Source organism: Pinus tabuliformis, chromosome 5_1 (assembly GCF_031772625.1).
Source record: "Pinus tabuliformis cultivar Carrire ecotype Pingquan chromosome 5_1, CPIR1, whole genome shotgun sequence".
NCBI classification, from domain to species: domain Eukaryota; kingdom Viridiplantae; phylum Streptophyta; class Pinopsida; order Pinales; family Pinaceae; genus Pinus; species Pinus tabuliformis.
The window spans coordinates 530,828,291-530,851,271 of NC_142305.1; the positions used below are offsets into that span (position 1 = coordinate 530,828,291).

The 22,981-nt window shown below is 35.5% G+C and overlaps 1 pseudogene; it reads left to right on the forward strand.

The window, feature by feature from the left end:
• The window catches only part of LOC149165872 (FRIGIDA-like protein 3), a 62,367-nt pseudogene extending 46,054 nt beyond the window's left edge, over window positions 1-16,313 (forward strand).
• Window positions 16,314-22,981: the final 6,668 nt, after the last annotated feature.

Consider the following 22,981-nt stretch of genomic DNA (forward strand, 5'->3'; position numbering starts at 1 on the left):
CAGAGGTCTTGTTCCTACAAGAGTTGAGAATTGTACTCAGTTCCTATTCAAGGGTCGACTGAGGTAGTCTACAACATGATTGGTGCTTCCCTTCTTGTACTTTATGTTCATATGGAATTGTTGCACGTATGTGGACCATTTCTAATGGTGACCGTTTTTCAACTTCCCCTATGTTTTCATAAATTGAAGAGGTTGGTGATCTATGTGAATGATCATCTCCTTCCCTAGATTATAATGCTTCTATTTCTGGTAGGCCTGCATGATAGAGTGCATCTCCTTGTCATAGGTGGGGTACCTATGAATAGTATCCAAGAGTTTCTCACTATGATAGGCCACTTGGTTCCATTGCTGAGTGAGGACTGTACCAATAGCATAATTTGAGGCATCTGTCTCAATCTCAAATGGTTGTTGTAGGTGGTAAGATGAGGACTAGTGCAAAGCAAAGAAAGTTTCTTAGATCAAAAAATGCCTTCTACTATGCCTCAGACCAAAAAAATCACTTTTTCTATGCCCTTGATAACTTGACTCAAGGGCCAAGTAATATGAGAGAACCCCAACACGAATATCTAATAAAAAGTAGCAAGGCCCAAGAAGTTGTGAAGCTCTGTCATAGTCGTCGGGGCTGGCCTATCCCGAATGACTTGGATCTTGGCTGGATCCACATGTATGCCTTGCTCATCAGTTATGTAGCCAAAATATTGGACCTGGTCCATGCCAAATGAGCACTTCTCCATGTTGGGACATAGCTTATGCTACCGTAGGGTTTGGAGGACTTTCTGAATATGTTGCAAAGTCTTTGCCCAACTCTTGTTGAAGATGAATATGTCATCCAAATATACAACCATGAACGAGTTCGTGAAAGGCCGTAAGATTTCATCCATCAACCTCATAAAAATTGGAGGGGCATTTGTCAATCCAAAGGGCATGACAAACCACTCAAAAAGGCCCTCCTTGGATTTGAAGGTAGTCTTCCATATATTTGTGGGAACTACTGGAACTTGGTGATAACCAGACTTCAAATCAATCTTGGTGAAGTACTTGGCACCCTTGAGATGGTCAAGAAGGTCATCAATCCATGGGATCGAGCCGCTGTTCTTATCAATGATTTTATTCGGTGCCCGATAATCAATGCGGAGTCTCTAGGTCCCATCCTTCTTCTGTACAAGTACAATTAGGATCCCACAAGGTGAGGAGCTTGGTCATATGTGCCCTTTCTGTAGCAACTCCTGGATTTTTTGCTTGATTTCCTCATTTTCCAACATTAGAGAAATTTTGAGCTATAAAATGGGCCTTCTAAGGAATAATATAAAATAATAATGGAAATAATAAAATAAGATTAGATTACATTATCAAATTTTAGAGGGAAAAAAGAAAAAACTACTTTTTCAACTCGTATTTTCAACTTATCTCCATACACTTTTACTCAAATTTCAAGTGGGATAACTCGTTGGATGTATAATTTAAGTCTTCATCTAAGGAGTACCCATGTTGCATACATTCAATGGACCTTGCTACACGAAGAATAAGAAATACATGGAAAAACGTTTTTCATGTATTCTCATTTTTCGTATAGCAGGGTCCATCAAAATTATGCAACATGGGTACTCCTTGGATGAAGAATTAAATTATGCATGCACAAGTGCTCCCGCTAGATATTTTGGTAAAAACGTAGGGAGATAAGTTGAAAATACGAGTTTTTTTTTTTTTTAATATTTTTACTTTTTTACTCCAAAAATGGTGAATCATCCCCCATGATTGACATCATCATATTGAATCCTATTGGTTCTTATAAAGTTTACTTTAGTTGTACATTTTTGTTTTGAGGCCCATTTTATACCTTGAAATTTCTCTAATGAAGAGAGTGGTGATATAATGGCAAATTGGATAGAGGAGCTCCGCTAATTAGATCGATCGAGTTCTTGACCTGACAGTGCAAGGGTACTCATGTGGGTGAGGAGAAGATGTCCTTGTATTCTTCCATGACCTTATCAAATTTCTTTTGCTGCGCAGAATGACCCTTTTTAGGTGCCATGGATGTGGCCACAAGCTTCCCCTTAATTTGAGAATGAATAAGAAAGAAAAGGAATTTCCTGGTTTGGGAGATGATCTTATTGTATTGCTTAACAAAGATCAAAGAGATGGCGATAAGCGAGGCTAGCTACGATATCCTATATATTTTCCTACCCAAAGTAATAATAAAACTACAAGGCCTAGACTCATACATAATATGATGCTTCCACAAATATGGTTGGCCTAATAAAACATCACAAACCTCAAGAGGAGAAACATCACATAGTACCTTGTCAGTGAAGGGCTTGATGCTGTAGGGAAGGTGACACTGTTGGCTGACACCGAGATACCATCCTTGGTGCAGCCACTTAGTGGTATATGGTTGTGGGTGTGGTGTGGTCAACAATTCCAACTGCTTAACGACCTCTACTGAGATGAGGTTCTTTTGGCTCCCACTGTTGACAATGAAATGCAATGGAGAACCCTTCACCCACATCTATGAGTGGAAGATATGCTCCCCCTCCTCTATATATTCGAGCTCATTGTTCTATAACTTGACGGTGGAAATAATGACACTGGGTTATATGCCAATAATTTGCTTCCCCTTTCCAATTTCTAGCTCAGAATCAGAACATGCATCAAACTTTGAAGCTTTTAGCTCGACCACCAATGACTGCTTGGCACAAGACTCATTTGTGTTGTGGGTGGGGCTCTTGTGGAACTCACACCGCTTTCTGATGTCCTTCTTCATCTTCATGGTGCCATTCTTTTCTTGTGGCTTCTATGGGTTGTTCTAGGTTATTCCACCTCGGATCTATCCTTTGTTCTGCGATTTGGGGGTGCTCTTGTCGTGTTTTGGATTCGTAGATCCAAAGTCACACTTTTGTTTAAATTTTTGTTCAATCTTGGTAGCATATCAGTGTATTGCACCAAGATAGGAGATGTCCATGAACTCCATTTCTTTCTTAATGTATTTTTGGAGCAAACTGGGGTACTTGAGCACCAGATATCACTCAGAGTATTTGATACCCAACTTTGTGCACAAAGTATTAAAAATATTTGTGATCTTATGCACATATTTATATCTTTGCTAATGTGGTGTGGTCCATTGTATGTATTTATCGTCATATCTCCCCACAGGGTAATACTGTTCCTTGACAATGTATCCAACAGATTTCTAGGAGGGTGCGACTATAAATAGAGAGGGTTCCTTGACCCTTTTCTCACAATAATTGTCCCACTAGTGCAAAAGTAATATTTTCCCTATTGGAGAAACTATGGATTGAAAAATAACCTTCCAATAGACTTAACCATTTATCTACAACATTTGCATATATCTGACCTTCGAATAAAGGGATATCAAAGTTAACTTATTCCTTGATGGTGGTGGGGCCTCTGAAGTGACTGCTAGATGAAGATGCGTCGCCTGTTGGCATCCGCCAAAGGATCTGGGAAAAGTTGTCCATCATGTCATTCCTTTTCCGCTTGAGGGATTCTCTGAGTAGCAGTTTGATAGGATCTCCTGCTCCCCCATCTTTCTTTTCTCCCACCATGGGAGGTTTTCAGTGTTGGTGCGAACGATCTTGTAAGGGCTCAACCAGTTCAAGTCCCAACTCCTTATACCCGGACCTCATTGGGGACATGCATAGAAAAACAGAGAGAGAAAACAACTCTGATACCACTTATCCAAATTTATGAAGGAATGGAATGAAATATAGATTTAAATAGAACAAAAAGATACAATGAAATAACATAACTTCATTAATTAATTAATAACAAGTACTAAAAATTATTTATGTGCAAAATGGAACAAACTAGCTCGAGTGATGGTAGCTTATCTCTGAGAAGAGATTTGATGGCTACATGCCTTTTGAACTATGTTACAATGAGGCTCGAAGGCATTTTTATTATTTAGAAACAAGGGAAAACCATAAACATCCAAAAACATATTCGTAGGAGATGAAGCGACAACAATTTTTGGGCCCCGTTGGGGTGAGTTAGACTGCCAACCTCCCGGGGTCGTAACTTTGGTATATGATCTCCGTTTGGCTATGATAATATCTTATTTCAAAGATCTCTACAAGGAGGAAAAAATAATCTTTGAAACAAATTTGGCTTTTTTTTGGTCTCTCCATTTTCCCAGAAAACGTCCTTTTGGACCTCAAAACAAGTTTGAAAATTTTGGACCCGAAAAGATGCCAAAAATAGTATCTATGCTAGAAATTAGGAAATTGTAACGAAATAGTGTTGGGGGTCCAAGTCGAATAGGCCACCCACCAATATCCATCTGGATCACTAATTAAGTCTAAAGACAACTAGAGTATATCACAACACTTAAAGAAGGATGACCATCAAAAGTATGAATTTTTGATGGATGTAAGGTGTGTTGAATACATTTCAAGGGTGCTAAGTGTAGTCGAAATAGAGAATGGGATGTCAAATCAAAGAGAGCACAATAAATATAATGATTCTAGAAAGGAAATCTTAAAAGGACACAAGAAGAAGAAGATGCTTTTATGCTTGGTATTGCTTGCAAAAGAGATGGAATGTAAAATGACACCATCTAAAACGTAAAAGGAATCAAATAAGGGTACAAGGGGATGTAAAGAGAGTTAAATTCTCCAAGGTAATCTCTAGGAGGCCAAGAAAAAAAAAAGAAAAAAGAAAAAAAAAGACATATATGCAACAATACCATATGTTAAAATATTATCGAAGGAAGTCAAACTAGAGTCTCCATTAGCCATAGAAATGATTGATGTGAGTTTGAAATCAACCTGATATATGAGATGCGAATGTATGATGGCCAAGAATGATATGGATGGAAATATTTGATATAATATTATTTTATGAGTATATTACAAGGATAAAAAGTTTAGACATAATAAAATGAAGATAAGGTTTTCGACATAAAGGATACAATTGTAAGGTGGTAGCACTAGTAAGCATAGTGGTTGAAAATAAAAATGGATAAGTGAGGCATGGATGGAGGTGTTCAGACAAAGGAAACTACAAGGCACAAGCGATTAAAAGTAGTGCATTGGTTGCAAGGATTTAGGAGAATACAAGGTCAACCAATAATAACAAATAAAGGTGGAAATGTTAAATGAGAATAATTCAATTGCTATAACAACCATTATGATATGGACACCAGGAAAATTATAAAGAGTTCAAGCTAATAGAATGTATATGCACCCATGAGCATATTGCGAATGAATTCTTAGTGTATATAAATATGTACTAGAGCTTATGTTTTGTTGAAAATGTAGGGAACATGTTGTAAACAAGGGTTATTATATTGTTATGCATGGAGTAAAATTGCCATTATGATAGCAAGTGACTAATAATGGAATTTTTTCTTAGGAAAAGAAAGCTATTACATGGATGCAATGTGAAGATGCTGTTATGTATGACGACCACTTATATGAAGGAAAATGGGCATGGTAAAGGTTGAGCATAAGGTTGATTAAGGAAGCCTACGAACTTCTACAAGAGGCAACTAGTTTGGTAGCGACCAAATAATTAAAATCAACGAGACATGTATAATTGATGTGGTTATGATGCATGAATGATGAAGGCAATTTAGGTAATATTTACTTAGCTAATGTTAACATATGAAGTGATGTCTCTAAATTCTTGGAATGAATTTATGGGAATGATATACCCACTTGGTGTGATAAGCCTTAGAGGGTCCTACATATACATATAATATGTTGGTACTTGAATGCATTCATGTGAAATCAACGACATGTAATATTAGGCTAGATATGAGTAGTAACCAAGGAAAGTTGGGATATATAATAATACTATAGAGTTGAATGATACCATAGTTGGCTATGTGTGATGGAACAAATGAAGATGGAAATGGAAGGGATATAACAGTACACATATATGAAATGGTTTCCCTACTTTTAATTGATATTCTGGTCCACAATTTTCCAACACTGAAGAGCACCAATAGATGATATTCCTTGGTGTTGTGTTTGGGTTAAGCATCCAAATAATTAAGCAAATAGTAGGGAAGGGTGTGGATGATGTGTTAGAGTGCTAGCTAGACCTTCAAAATTCATCATGGTGAAAATCATACCTTGAATGTGGTATTTTGAAAACTATTACAAGGCTGCATTGAATATCTATACATGACTAAGTATAAAATGTGCAACGAGTGAGTATGCACACATGCATGCTAATATAAATGAATATGCTTGTAGGAATTATTGAATGCATGTGTATAACACATTTTTATAAAAATGATTATGATAATAGATGAAATTATGAATTGGTTACTAACCCATCTATATGAGTACATTTTTGGAGATATTAGATAACGAAAACAAAGGAGTTGTAGGTTAAAGCAGCTAGTGTAGAATAACTACAAGACAACTTTGTTTGGAGGATAGAATAATGAGAAATAAACATGGTTGTAAGAAAGGAAGCATAAGAAGAAAGATGCAATGATGACACTAGGCCCTATGGTTTCCATGGAATGATGAATAATGATTACTAGTGGAAGTTTGGTAATAATTTAACACTGTCCTTGCATGGGGAACACCTTGAAAAATGATCAATCTTCTAAAGTATTTCAATGCAAATAATGGGATGCCTAGACCTATTGGGTGAGTATGGAAAGGGAGAGGAACTAAAGAACACCTTAACAAATTATGGATCAACTAAAGGATTGTATTGTATATAAGGGGATGCCTAATCCTAGAGGGTGAATATGGAATATGAATAGAAACATGAGGGTGTGTCATAGGCTCAATTCTATCCTACGACAATTGGGAAAAGTACAATGAAACTGTGACAAATAAGTATTGATTTGTGAATGTAAAATTATTTTTGAATAATGATTACATTTTGGAGTTCAAAATTCTTGAGAATAACGTAAATATTATGTGATAATGGCTATAAATTATATGTTTTATGGATTCATGATTAGGAACAACTAAAGAACAAAGGCATGAAGTGAGTACCTAAAAAGAAACATAGATCAAGGATGAAGATTTTTGACTGTAGATGTATATATGATGCTTTAAGGACAATGAATAAACAAAAGGGAAGGGAATGCAACAACCCCAAGATGGCCCCTTATATGTAATTATACATATTTTATTAGGTTGGTGAGCTAGGATGTGTGGGGCTTGCATGCCCATGTACATATATGTGTTTTAGGGCTTGGATGCGTATGTTTATATGTTTTGAGGCATGAGTGCATATATGATTAAGGTTGGAGAGTCTATGTGCTAAAAGAAAAATGAGCCCAGGGATGTAATATGTAATCACACCCATGTTAGTAAAATACACTATTTTTGTGGACCAAGTAAAACATGAGATATGAGGGGCTAGGATTCCATGAGAGGGAAAGGTGAGGGAACAAAGTTAATACATGTTTCCTAAATCGTTACCTTGGGTCGTGTAAGCTGGGTGATGAAGGACTATAGTTAGGGAGGATCCTAGAGTTGGTGCCTAGGTGTAGTATTTGTTGATATTGATTGTATGACCGTAGTTGGCTCTAGGTGAGCATTTTTACTTATGGATTTATAGACCCAACTAAGGGGCGACTTGTTGCTAAGGATTTAGAGAAGTGAGGTATATGGCTGGGTGGGATGTTTGAGGTTTGTAGCTAGACAATAAGTGTTCCTATTATGTGTTTAAACTCTTAATGGTGTATTTCTTCTTGTGTATACATACTATTTTTGTGTCCCGTGTGATTATGCATATTTGTGATGGAATTCTGAGCACGTTAATTGATGCAAAACATGGTAGTATGCATACGATATTTATGAGAGACCCAATTATGGTATAAGGGTACCATAATGGAGGAATTCAATCTGGTGATGCACCCATAATATACTAAAAGTAGTTAAGATGACGTTGAATGGAATTGGAGCCTGATAGGCTTAGTAATTCATGGCATAAAAAATTTATAAGTTAAGCTACAAAATAAATTTCATCTATGCAGGTGAAAAGTAGTTGATGGATGGTAGACTCATTTATGTAGTTGACCACCATCGACAAATGAGATATCCATCAGTGCAGTAGAAAAAAATTGATTGTGTATGTAGTTGGAAAATGGTAGACCCAAATGCTTAGTCAATAGACAATATATCCATGAAGATGGTCAACAGTCTGAGTAAAAGGTCGATGAATAGTTGATGGGTTAATTACGATCATTAGCCAAAGAGATCAATCAACTTTTGAGAGGAATTTTTTATTAGAAATAAGTTTAAAGATAAATTTTGTCGCAGATTACAAAGAATCAAGAGATCATGGTTTGAAAGTGCCCTATACTCTCAATAATGTATAAAGGGTTCCAAATACACTACATATGGGTTCCTCTTAATATTACTTTAATTGTGAAACAAAGAAAGCTCCTGAATATGGACTATAGGAAAGTATAAAGGCTTTAAAGAATTCTCCATAGACATGAGTATTTTATTAAAAATAGCGAAACTTCAATTTTCTCAGCACCCACAAAAGTTCATGAGCATGAAAATCATAGTATTTCTCATGATCCTTTGGTCATGGATACTCTGGTTCATTTGAAGAAACAAATCCAAGTTTTCAAAGTTGAGTGTTCCATGTTAAGGAACATGGTCTCAAATCTTAGTATTACATTGACATAGAAGTCCAATCATTATATGTAGATAGACATTAGTGGGGAAGTTTTCTCATGTAGTTATTAAAGAATAGTTTGAGTATATTCATTATGGGGAAACATAAGAGTACTTTTTATTCTATTAGAAGGAGCACTAGTCATAATTTTACTTAATTCTCTCATTTTCCATTCGTTATATCATTCTTGGTTTTTTCTCTACAGAAATCATGTTGTGTTCTCCATTGCTAACCATGAACAAATTTGGATATTTTCCAATTGACACAAAGAAAGAGGAATTGTAGACCTAGGATGAAAGGTATATGGTTGTAAGTGAGCATAGAGGTTGGGAAAGTTTGGAAGCTATCACTTACCATGCTATTTCTACTCACTGTTCTCTTGAGATGCAACTCCATTTCCTTTGGGCTATTCCTAGAAGGTATCCAATAATTTGGATTTTTTCTACCTATACTGAAAAGCATTTAAAATGAAGCATATCGTTGAGGAAATATTGAGAAGAGAAAGGGAATATCTTCATTATGTTGTGTACAACAATTCAAGAGAGTGCCATGGATATTTTATGGTTGGATGAGATGCCATGCGTACTCTGTAACGAGTGAATTAGTTGAGCCATGACAACAAATGGGCTTGGTTGAGTGAGAAATAAGTCTATATCTTGGTTCCTTCCTCTTGGTGGCCTTATAGCTCAAGTTGGGGTGGCATATACACTAGTTTCCTACATTACTGCAGAAAATTGCTCATACATAACCAATTTCTTCTACAGTCATTCTTAAAAGATATATGTTCTATTTTCTTTCACAAATATGAAAATTAATGTATTTTATGTTATGGAAACATGTGCATTTGTATATGGTCTGTATGTTCATGTTTAAAGATAGTCATTTGGAGTTTGATTTCCATGAAATCTATAAAACCCATGTTAAACCATGCATGTTTAACTTTGCCGCATTTCATTATTTTCCATCGTGCATGCGTTTACTTAATTCTGGGCCTTCATGGGAAACTTTATTTATTTCAAATAATATTATTAGGTCTCTTGAGGGATGAAATTTAATGCCTTGTTTAGTGTTTTCTTGTCTTATGGATATGAGCATTAGGTGGGAATGCCACAATATGTTGATCCAACTCAGATGTAGAAGAGTGGGTTAGGAAATCATTGTAGTTTCTCTTTGAACCATTGTAGGAATTATGTCCTTGTAACGCTCCTTTGTTTCCTGAGATTCTATCTAGTCCTAAGCTTAATGGGTCGAAGAGGGATTATGCTCTGGAGAAGGGGAGAAACTAGGTCACCCTCTTTTGCTGCTTTTTCGAGGATTAAACCACTGATGACTAGCCATTGTGACAAGCTTAAGACAGAGATGGGGATCAAAGAAAAATGCAAACAAGTAGGAAGGGATTAAAACTCCACGAGAGGTGTGTAGGAAGACAAATAAAGGGGGAGGCACAAACATATAATTCTAGAGAACAAGAGAGGCAAATTGATAGGGATGAAGCAGGGTAAGCACAGGAAGAGACAAATAAGGGATGTCAGAGAAATGCAAAGAAGAGGACCAGGGGAAGGTCGAGTGTTCACCACATCGAGAAAAACAAGCCCCTCAAAATTACAATTCCCAAGGAAGGGATATAAAACCCAAAACCCATAAAATCGAAATTTGCGTTCAATGATCTAATGAAGAAATATAAAATTGAAGAAAAATCCCAAATAAAAATGATGATTAGGCTAAACTTGAAGAGGAAGTGACTGTTGTGAACTTTTCCATTGAGAGATTTCTCTATCTGAAGAGTTTCCAGCCGAGAGTGATTACAGTTCCTACATTCCTCAAAGGCTCCATGAATCAAACTTCCAGGACCAGTAACACCACAAGATTTTTAATTCCCATGAATGACAAATGATATGCATGCAATAAATGTTGATCATAGTGTATTTGTCCTCAACTAGCCACCTCGTATGATCATACAACTTCTATCTTCCAAATATTTCCAAAATAACCTTCAAAATTCCCCTACAAGTTGAGTTCCAGATTGATTGTACTACTCTTGAGTTCCACATTGTTTGTGAATGCTCTATAGGCTACCACAAGCATGTTCACGTAGTTTCTGGGGTGTTATGTATGAGTTCCCATGCAGGTTTCAATTTGGAAGGAAGCTTTCATTTGTCATTCGAGTTTCTAGTGTTCGTCTTCAGTTGAGGAGGGTGGCTCCTTATATGTGCATTGTCAGAGAGAGAGAGAGAGAGAGAGAGAGAGAGAGAGAGAATTATGTTTTATATGGTGTATGATGTGTAATTATCAAAGTTTGTGATGTATAGTTCTATTTATTATTTATGAGAAAGATAAATTTGAAATTGGCATGTCCAAATATTTACATTAAATTTCATCAAAACACTTATTAAGTAATCAAATCAAAATTTATCAAAAACTTACATTGAAATCTATCCCCAAACAAAATTAATACTCGAAAGCATTAATACGTCCAAAAGAAATTAAAAACTCTTCTTGGTATTCATCTTCAATGATTTGATTTTACATCAATTATAAACCATTTTTAAAAAGTGTATCATGTTAAACATTTAACTCTTTATAGATATGCTTAAAAAATACTTCTTAAAAATACTTTAAAATATTTTTCAAAAACTTACCGACTAAATATAAACTAGTATTATGAACTTGAAACTATCTTACATCCAATTTATAAATATCAACTAGTATTATCAGCTTGAAACTATCTTGCATCCAATTTATAATAAGAATTGAATCCTCAAACATTATTTATTCCTTTTCTAAATTAACCTCTGCAATAAAAAAAATTTTGTTATAGTGATCCTAAATAAGCCCCATAAATAATCTCAAAATATAAAACCTATCCATTTCAAATACTCCCAAATTATATGTATACATAAGATTTTTTTTAAGTATAATTTATTTGAAATTTGTTTTTACAAGTATAACTTGCTTTTGTAATATATCATGAATTAACTTTTGCTTCTTTCCAATGACCTATATTTTCGATATATTTCTATGGAATGAGATTGAAACAAGGTAGAAATAAGAAGGATATACACTATTTTTTTATGAGTTAATATTTCCTTAATTTGATAGAGTACAAAATGTTTAGGAAGTCCAGAATAACGGATTGTTTGTGAGAGTCCAAAATAACTAGAGCTAAATATAAAAAAAAGTTATTTCAAAAGTGGGAAAATTAGTTGAGAGTTTAAAGCTTTGAGATGAGTTTGACAATTTGATAAGAAAATAAGGTAGCAAGGCCACATAGCTAGGGAATAGCATTCTCTGCCATTTAGTTTAATTATTGAACTTGGAAAGGTATGAATCAACTCTCACATTTGAACAAGGGCTATAATGAAGCTACTCTTGCTTAGTTTAAATATATTTTAATTAGAGTAAAAAATAATAGAAGACATACAACTTTATAGCTATAAAAATTACAATTTAAATAGTAAGGTAATGACGATTGCATTATAAAGATAATAAAACTCTGTTTAAAGATACTTTTTTCATAAATTTTAATACTATATTTGTTCATTTTAACCTATTATTTGTATAGATTTATATAGAAAATCTATATATTTTTTCGACAAACCTCATCCATACATATGAACGAAAAAGTATACATAGATAGAGAGGAACTTTTAAAGCAATTAAACTAAACTATATTATTTAATTTATTGTAGAATTTATCAAAATTCATTTGCGAAAATTAATAATATATTATTTAATTTATTGTAAAATTTATTTAAATTAAATTTGCTAATGTTAAAAACAACAATATTTATTATTTAAAAAATAAAATATGAAATTAAATTATTTATATTAATTTAAAATATTTTAATTAACTATTATATTGGACAAAAATACAAATATCAATTAATTAATATTTAACAATTAATTGATATTTAACGATTAAAAATTAAATTTCAGTTTGGTTTTTTTTTTTTTTTTAAACATAAAAGTTAGAATTCTTTTTAATATAATATTTATAAAAATTTAATTTAATTAAAAATTATAATGATATTTTTTACTTATTTTAAATAAATTCAAGTAGCCAAATTTTAAAAATATTATGATTATAATTTATTTTATACACCATTTATATTAAAAAATTGGTATAAAATTATTGTTTAAATTAAAAAACCATTTTATTAAGTGTGGTTGCTAATATGTGTTAAAGAACACACTTCCATATCGTAATTAAGAGATAACCACTCTAATAATATTAAGTTATATTTAGTAGTGACTTGTTACAATTAATGAGAGTGAAGTGTTAAAGTCTTGGAAAAGATTCAAATTTCATATACTAGCATTTGCACCAAATGTTGCAAAGGAAACGCCGTAAGGCATAAATTGAGGAACAATTCCGACATGGGAATGGGAAAATGTACATAAGATGCAGATATGTAGCATAAATGAGATTCTAAAGATGTATAAATTGAAGTTTATTTAGGGTGCTTAAGTCTATATTTTTTTTAATTATTGAATCAATATTGCATATAAATCTCATAAAATTCAACCAACTTATAATTGAGGGCTCTGATCTCTAAGTTTGACTTTGGGTCATTAACATGGTAATGCACTGTCTCAACCACTAAACCACATAACAACAAACAAAAGACTACAAAATGTTACGATCATTACTATAGTAAACCCAATGACTCTACACACAATAATTTATTCTTTACTCGAAGAGAATATTGCTTAACCATATCCACAAAAAGATTGCAAAGTGGAAAGTATTATGCAGAACAAAATCTCTGTTATTATAACTTGTAAGTTGTAGCATTGTTCCAACCAATAAAACTATCTTCACATTTTGGAAGATCAAATGGAAATAAGTTTTGAAGGATTCAATAAAAAACGTCCAAGATCATTGGATCACATGATTAATGGTACCCTGTCCTATGAATCTAATATTTTTATGCACTTACAATTAAGGGAGAAAACAAGGTCCAAACAATGTATACCACAGGGACCAATAAATAGTATATTTGCTAATCCTTGCTAGGATCAGAAAAAACAACATTACTTCTCCTTAAATCCTTCACAATCAAATTATACAATTGTTGTACAACACAAGGCCCATGCTGTTGTCAATAGTTCTAATTGAGAATGCGACCAGATTCCTTCAATCCCATACAGTGATTAATGCACCAATTATACAATTGTTGTACAACACAAGACTCATGTTGTTGTCAATCAAGCAATAGTTCTGATCGAGAATGCGCCAGATTCCTTCAATCTCATATAGTCATTAATGCACCAAACACAGATGTACTAGTTGCAACGACTTTTATATCATTTTGCTGATGTTGTCATGTCAAAATCAATGTGATACAATTAAGTCACCTTTAAGAAGAACCTCATTGCAATTTCTATACAAGGATGTCTGTCTTATCATTACTCATTCTAATTTCACCTCTTTTATTGTTAGACTTCACGAATTAGCCTCCAAATGCTTGCTTCATCCATAGACCAGTGAATTACCTTTTATAAATATTTTGTTTGAGCATTGGAACTCAATAACATTTACAAAATTATAAAAAGTTTATCTCCAATCAATTTCTTTTCTTTTCTTTTTCTTTTTCTGATTTCCACTTATTATTGTTATATAAATATCTAAACTCATTTTATAATACTTTAAAAATAAAAATTTCAGATATTATAATCCCTAAATCCTTTCTTCCCATTCTTAATGACTTTTGCAATTGGAAATAGGGCTTTGCAATTAGGTTCCCTCTGCATTAAACTCTGCAACTGACCCACCACGGTTAGTGTTGGAGTCCTTGGAGGGGTTTTATTCTCTTGAACAAAAGTCAAGTGACAAGAAAGAGTCTGGGCTCCCGGCTCTACGCCAGGCCTGTACATTATTACTGGAATCTCTTGTACCTGTTTTGGCAGATCCTATTTTGGGTGTTGAACATCCAGTTCTGCCCTTAAATACAAAGGAGCAAGCCAAAAGTATTGCACATGAATGGAAGTCGAAGATAAACCTTGAAGGAGATGTTGCCAATGGCAATTCGTTGGAGGCCCAGGCCTTCTTGCAACTTCTAGCTACTTTTGGAATTGCATCAGAGTTTGATAAAGATGACTTATGCAAGCTTGTTCTTGCATTTGCACGGTGCAGGCAGACACCTGAACTCTGTCGTTCCCTTGGACTTCAATCAAAAATGCCAGGTTGGTTGGCTGGTGTTCTGTAATGTTAGCCTCAGTGGTTTTTCTGGCATTCATGGCTAGCTTGGTTTTTTTGAGGGACTGGGGGATTTTATCAGTATACTTGGTTGTGGCTGATTGAGTTGAAGATAAATTTTGGTAATCCTGGCTGTAATAAACCTTCCCATCATTTTTTGTTTAGTCCAGTGAACGGGTTTCTAAGTTGACGGGGTTGGTAGTCTTTTCTTTAGATCTCAACATTTCATATGCAAGGCAGATACTGAGTGGCCTCTACTAGGTAGACATCTTTTTATGATGTAGAAAGTTGTATGTAAGTTATTTTGTTGATATTAATAAAGGCACCTGAAGATGATTAGCTATGGTAAAGTGTCATAAGGCCTTTCTTGAGTGGGGAACTGTTTACTTACGAAAATGGGCTCAAGCTGGCATAGCTGTTATCTTTATTGACAAATCCGTTGAAGTTGTCTGTATTGTTTTTTCTTTCACAGTAAACTGTCTTTTGGTATTTCAAATGTTTGTGACATATTCAGATTAACTGAAATTTTTTTGACAATTTCATGCAGATGTTGTAGAAACCCTGGTCAATAGTGGAAAACAAATTGAGGCAGTCAACTTTGCTCATGCATTTGGGCTGACAGAGAAGTTTGCACCTGTTCCTTTGTTGAAAACAAATTGAGGCAGACAACTTTGCTCATGCATTTGGGCTGACAGAGAAGTTTGCACCTGTTCCTTTGTTGAAGGAATATCTGAAAGATGCTAAGAAAGCTTCTTAGGCAAGTTTAAAAAGTGGGAATAACTCTACTGTTGCACAAGTACGATTGTATTACTATTATACAAAATGTCTTGTTATGTGATGATCATTTTGGCTTAGTATTGTTGGTTATATTGGAAGTTCCTTTTTTGACCGATATTTTTATTTGCTGCTACAGAATGAAGTAAATACAAAAGAGCTTTCTGCTTACAGAGCTGTTATAAAGTGCATTGAGGAGCACAAACTTGAATCGCAGTTCTCACCAGATCCTCTTCAAAAGCGTGTAGCTCAGCTAGAGAAAGCTAAGGCTGACAGAAAAAGGTCTGCAGGTGCTGTTAAGTCTCAACCTAAGTGTCCTCGTGCTAATGGAGGAAATGCTGGTGTATATATGCCTCCGTTAAGTGCAGATGAAAGAACTCCGACTCTTTATGCTTCTTCCAATGGTGCAGACAGAAGCTTTTATAGGTCTTTGGATAGAGTACAATATTCTGGTGCAGCTCCAGGTGTTACATCCTACAACCTACAGGGCCAAAATGCATATGACAGATCAAACCAAGGATTATATGGAGCAGGCTATGGTGTTGGAAATAGGACTCCAGTCTCGCTCTCAAGGCCATATATGTATCCATCAGATAACATGGGGCCTTCGTTGTTGGGTTCCGATTCTTACAATTCCTCTACTAATTACAACAACCATCACTTTGGCAGTAGACTGCCTGCCCCTCCTCCAGCTTATCAGTCTTCTTTTATACATTAGGTAGGTACGGTGCTTATCTTACCGTGGTCAGGCAAGTTCTGATCTTATCAGGCCCCATAAAACCTTTTCTATTGGATGTGGCTCGTAGTAAGCACTTAGCTTTGAAGAGGTTTTTTGACTTTGTTTCTGTAAATCTAAAAGATTGGCAAAGTTCATTTGGCAGCTTTTCACAATTTTCAGTGGTGTTTTCTTCTATTAAGGAATTTTATTTTTGTATGGTATTGAGTGCTTCATCACTTTCCCATGTTACTATATACTGTAGTGTTTACAGTTCAAAGATGATTCTATGCATAATTTTGGTATTTTTTTATTTGTTTGACAAATCAGAGAGGATCAATCTATCTCTTTGTGGAAGATTAAAATTTGGTGAATAATATATCATTTGTGATCTTGTTCGGAGCTCATAACACAAGACTTTCAATTGCATTGTATGCCGAGGGCTGGTCTTTTGCTGAATATGATTTAATTGTCCACTTGCACGTTACCTCATTGGTACATATTTACTCTACGCCTATGAAGCGAATGAGATTTTATTTTGATTAGTCCAATTGTAAGGCTCTTTTTGAAACTGGACCCTGCCCCTCTTAAGCTGGACCCTGCCCCTCTTAAGTTGTTGCATGATTTAAATCCCCCTTTTTGAGCAGAAATGATTTGTAGTGCTAGTGGTATAGTTGTTATACCCTGCAATAATATTTTTGTGTTCTCTGTAACGAGGACAAAGCACATTGGAGTTATATGTCCCATCTAGAACTAGCAATTGTCTCAAAAGGTACAAAGAGAGGCCGATAGGATTATTAAATTAGAATTGTTGAATTTCTCTAGAAGAGATGTTGGTTCAAGCCTACAAGGAGCAAAGAGATTTGATGTTTGGAGTTCACCCTAGTGGGCGAAATTGTTTTAGCCCAATCCTTTACCCGTGGAGCTACCGGGTTGCCAAGGGCCAAATTCCAAGAGTGAAGGGCTGATTATAGAGTTTGCGAGTTAATTAGGGTTTGCTAAGGCAGAAACAAGGTGTTGTGGTGCCTCTGTCTGAAAGTAGTACCCTAAAAAATATGGTGATCCTCTATGTGAAGTCTGGTCTGATGGGATGCTGAAGAATATGAAGCATATTCTGAAGAAAAGTGAATAATGAAGAGGTTTTTATCGAATTTTAAGAAAAGATGGTGCCATTCTAATTTTTGGGGCATAGAACAAAGTTTTAGAATGGCTTAGAGTATTTAGTTCATAGAAAGATAGTCAATTCAACTAATATAATAATGACCGAGGAATAACACATGATCAATATTTGGTTTGTGTCCGACTTCAAAATTGCTAGAGATCAAAGTCGGGTTTCGAATAACTATTATTGCTGGGCACTTCGCTAATAGAAGCCTATTTTAAAATGCCCTTAGGGATTTATGAAGCAAATCAAGCTGTTTGTTATCTGGTTGTTCTAAATATAGTGTCTGTATTTGCATGGATCATTTTCTGTTCCGATCGATATACTCAAGCCTCAGTTTCAACATATTTATGTAGCTTGGATTATTGGCTCACTAGCTTGGATGGTGAACTCATTGGTTTGTTAATCCCATATCCGCTTTGGAGGGACAAATTTTCTAGAAGTTATTGTGTGGTTCCCTAATCTGTTACCAACGGTAGGTGCCGTATTGAAAACCAGTAACAAGCGATTTTTTGTTCCATTTTTAGTTCTGGCATTCACTTCTTTGGAGGAAGGCGAGGCTTCATTATGTCATCATTACATAAAATGTCGGGATTGAATTGGATATGTGGTAGAGTTCGCTGAGTAGTTCCAGCAAAGACAGTCCTGAGCTCCGATTCGACATTTTTCTTGGCTCTAAGGTTAAAGCTAGTGGACAAAATTTGAGTTATTATGGAAGATGGGTTTTTTTACAGCAGCTTTTTAGAGCAAGAGATCAACTTGGACAGTTGATTGCATCCAAAGATGTCCTTAGTTCATTGGAGGAGGTGACAAGGAAATTACAAATGGCAGGACAACCACCTTCTCAGTTGACTCTAGCAATTATGGTTCCAACAATGATTAACTTGGGTGAGTATAGGCTATTGAGGCATAAAGATAGAAAGATAAGGCTCCTTGTTGCACATTGTCCGAGTGAAGTTTTAAGGGTTATAGTTCCTAAAACCCCTTGTAAGATAAGGCTCCTTGTTGCACATTGTCCGAGTGAAGTTTTAAGGGTTACAGTTCCTAAAACCCCTTGTAAGGGAAATATAATGCAGGAATATTTCAGCTGATTGTGGGAAGCTTCCAAGGGCTACATCAAATTGACAGCCCCTCTTTTGGCAAGAGAGCCTAGATTCTAAAATTAATGGCAACGGTAAGGTCATGTAGGCAAAAAAGCCTAGATTCTAAAATCAATGGCAGAGGTAAGGTCATCTTCTTGACTATGATTTTCATGATCTTGTTCTACAGTTGTTTCATTATTTCCTCGATGCTATCAGTAAATACCATGGCAAATCCATTAATGATCACATGAGAATCATCATGGGTACAATTATTGATAAGTGTGATGAAAGTGATGTGATTTTCCGACCCATCATATCTTTATAATTGGTTGTCCAGAAACAGAAGCAGGTTACTTCTACAATTGCTTCTAACTTGGTACAGAATGTTGTCAAACAACATGAAAGGAAGCTAAACCCTTACTTGATGAGGAGTTGGTAAGGTTCAAGCCAGAGGAGATGGATGAACCTTGTGCGGAAAGTCAATCTTATATGGCAGCCACAACCTATGAGGACAATTGTATCACTTCACTGATCTCTTCTACAGGACTTTCCAATGGCAGTCGCCAAGAACATACTCAAAAAGAGATTGAACATCTTAAATAAGGCCTTCTAGAAATGGAGAGAACAAGATGCTCAAGGTCATCATATCACAGTAGGGAAATGGGCTTAAGTCCCTTGGAGTTAGATGTGCTAGGCCAGCTGCAAATCTTACCCATGTTGGGAAATAGTGAAGAGTTTCTAATGAGGCAACAAAAGAAGCCTACTCAGAAGCTACAAAGCATCCCTCTTCAGTAGTACACAAACAAGGCTTGCAGTACCATGAATCCAGATTTGCATAGTCGGGAGGTGAGTTGGTACGAGGAAGGATCCAACTACGTCTGGTTTCTTTTACAGGAAAATCGGATCATGAGATAGAGCTTCAATCTATTAGCATTCCATTTGAAGTCAAAGTAGCGCAGCATCAGTATGGTGGAAATTTTCCTTTTGTTGGAATTTATACACAAGGTCTTTGTCAGGGGTTGTTGATAACTAAAGATGATGGAAGGCACATTCCATGGGGGGTTATGGATAATTGCTATTTCAGAACTTAGAAGTCCATTTCAGTTGGGATGGAGGGAGATTATGAGTCGGTATCCCACTAAGTTGATGTTTCCTAGGAGACACTTCTAGCCAAAGGCATAGTGCAACAAGGACCATCACATATTTGGGATGGGAAACTCCCGAATAAGAAAATGGGAGCCAGGTGGATCACGTCGTCATACAACAGAGCTTGATAGTGAGTCAAGGGTCCATTTGATGTAGATGCAATTTCTCAGATTCAGTCGAAGGAGGATATCATGGGTAGCAGGATCAGATAGATCTTTTGACGGAGTGGTGGGGTGCACCATCCGATTTATGGGGAGCATGGATAACATTATTATCAGTATTTTATCTAGGAGATCAGCAACATGCAGAGAATGGGTATTCTAGTTGAGATGGAACATTCAGAAAACAAGTTTGCCTCTGAGTTGAGGGATGGACACCTACAGGATGAGAAGTATACAGTAGAGGACGACATCACACACTAGGTCCCTGAGTCCACACTCAAGGACAAGACTATGAGAGTGGTCCATGCTTCACTATTGGCACTTCATCCTGACGATTGCCACATTTACAATCAAGTTAGAGAGAGGTTTTATGGAGAGGGTCTCGAGGGTGTTATGCCAAGTAATGAGATGAAGTATATGACTATTCAGCAGAACAAATCGAGGCACGATTGTTCGGCAAGCTTACTATAGGACTTTCCTAATCTAGATCTGGAATTGAGTGTATCTATGGGCATTATAATAGGTCTAGCAGGGGTGCAGGACTATAGTTACATTGATAAAAAATTTGGCTAAGTGAATGAGTTTGCACATCCTTTCATGATCCCATCGGAGTACAGGTCAGCCCAACGGGCAGGATTGTCTGGCAAGGAAGTGTGCAGGCCCCATGAAATGTCTACGTATACTCTCAGCGACCAGGATAGCAGGATACAGTCTGTATGCAACAGATTTCATCAATGGATTTTACAAAAGGAATTAATATGGCATGGAAGGTGAGTAAAATTAGAATTTATATTTATACCTCTGGTGGTTGATGGCATTCAGGGTAGGTATGAAGGGATGTGAAGCCTTTCTTATCTTATCTTTGGTTCAAAACTCAATGTTGTTTTAGTATTTAACAAAATGGCTTTAAATATAAGCATACCTGGAGTTACTTTAAATATAAGCAGGCGAGTAAAGGAAGCAGTTGATAACGTTTCGGTGGAATCAATCCGACGGCTCAAACCATTTTAATCGTCTAACCATTAAATCAAGGGCTCACAAATGGACACGTAACCTCAGAGGAGAGTTGGTTTCAGAACGCCTTACGGCATCTAACCATTAAATCAAGGGCTCACAAATGGACACGTAACCTCAGAGGAGAGTTGGTTTCAGAGGGGAACGCCTTACGGCGTAAAAATAAAATAATCCTACATGTGTACTTGCGTTTAAATTTTACTTTTCATTAATTCTTATAATAATAATTAAATTTGTATATAAATTTCAGATAAATTATGATTAAAATTCTATATATAATTTAGATAATTTATAAAAATAAATATTTCAATCATAATAATTTATTATAATATTTAATTTATATGTTTTCTCATTTATCTCTATAATTTATTTTTTTTAAATAACTATAACAAAATATCAAACTAATAAAATTAAAATAAAACAATTTTTTTAAGCTTGGCAAGACTACATGGGGAATTGGTTGAATCAGTGACTTCACATCAAGGAGAGCCTTAATAGAGCATCGATTTGGTAGGACTACATTTTCATCATGTCCACTATATCACCGCGATCGGGGTGGGGAATTGAACTAGTGACTTCACATCAAGGAGTGCCTTAACACATCACCGGAGCAGGGTATTGAACGAGTGACTTCACATCAAGGAGTGCCTTAACAAAGCACCAGGGTAGGGAATTGAACCCGTGACTTCACATCACATCAAGGAGTGCCTTAACAAGCATCGGGGTGGGGAATTGAACCAGTGACTTCACATCAAGGAGTGCCTTAACAAGCATCGGGGCGGGGAATTGAACCAGTGACTTCACATCAAGGAGTGCCTTAACAGAGCACCGGGGCAGGGAATTGAACCCATGATTTCACATCACATCAAGGAGTGCCTTAACAGAGCACCAGGGCAGGGAATTGAACCAGTGACTTCACATCAAGGAGTGCCTTAATAAAGCACCGGATCGGGGAATTGAACTAGTGACTTCACATCAAAGAGTGCCTTAACAAAGCACCGGGGCGAGGAATTGAACTCGTGACTTCACATCACATCAAGGAGTGCCTTAAAAGAGCACCTGATCACCGTATATCCAAGACCATGTGGACAAAATTAAAATAAAACATTAATCTAACTAAACTTACTATAAAATAATGAAAATAACAATGGAAAACAAGAACTATTTTTCCGCTCTTTACTAAATTGTACCTTGACCAGAGAAGATTGATATTAAATATAATTAAATTATTTAATGGAAGTTTAGGCATCACCTTTTTATTTTGATTTCGTCGCTGCTTCACACATATCAATATATTATGGTCTATGTCAGATTCTATACATTACAATGATCACACAGTGAAAGTGAAGCCTAATAAGCCCATCAAAATTTAAATAAATAAAAATAAAATATTAAAAAAATAAATAAATTTAAATAAATATTAAATTTTTTTTTATTATGTTTCATAATATAAACTTTATATTAGAGGCTCTGGAGTATGCCCTAAAACTGCTTTTATTTGGCTAAGAGCTCATTTTCCTCTAACATAAGAAAATAGGGTAACGATCCAAGACCCATAGGCATCTCGCAGGAGTGAAACCCTACCCACTTATGGACTACCAACGAGTTATTCCATGTGGCGTGGTTTTCCTTGAATAACGGTTTTATTCCAGGTGGCCTGGTTTTCCTTCCTTAGTAAGGGTGATGAGTCAGCACACTGTATTTGTTGATAATAGCCAGATATAACTGTCTTGTAGTCTAACGAGGCCGAGGAGTTGCTTGGAAAGTTATGGAAATTCCGGTCATATTTAGAGAAAATCCGGCAATGATTTTTGTAAATCCAAGTTATAGTTGTTAAACTTCAAAATTTTAGGTGTCCTAGATGTTTATGATGGTGCTGAATCCATTTCCACCATAAAAAACACGATTCAAACACTGCCTCTACAAGATTTTTTGAAATTTTTTTCCCCAAATTCCAGCCACTTTTAACAAAAATTCCAAACCAAATAACCATACATTGATTTTTATTTATTTATTTTATCAACCTAGCGTTCATGAACGATTTGGAAACCATTTATTTCTTTTTAATAAATTTGGCATGTCGATCTACATAGAGCCCATTGCTCA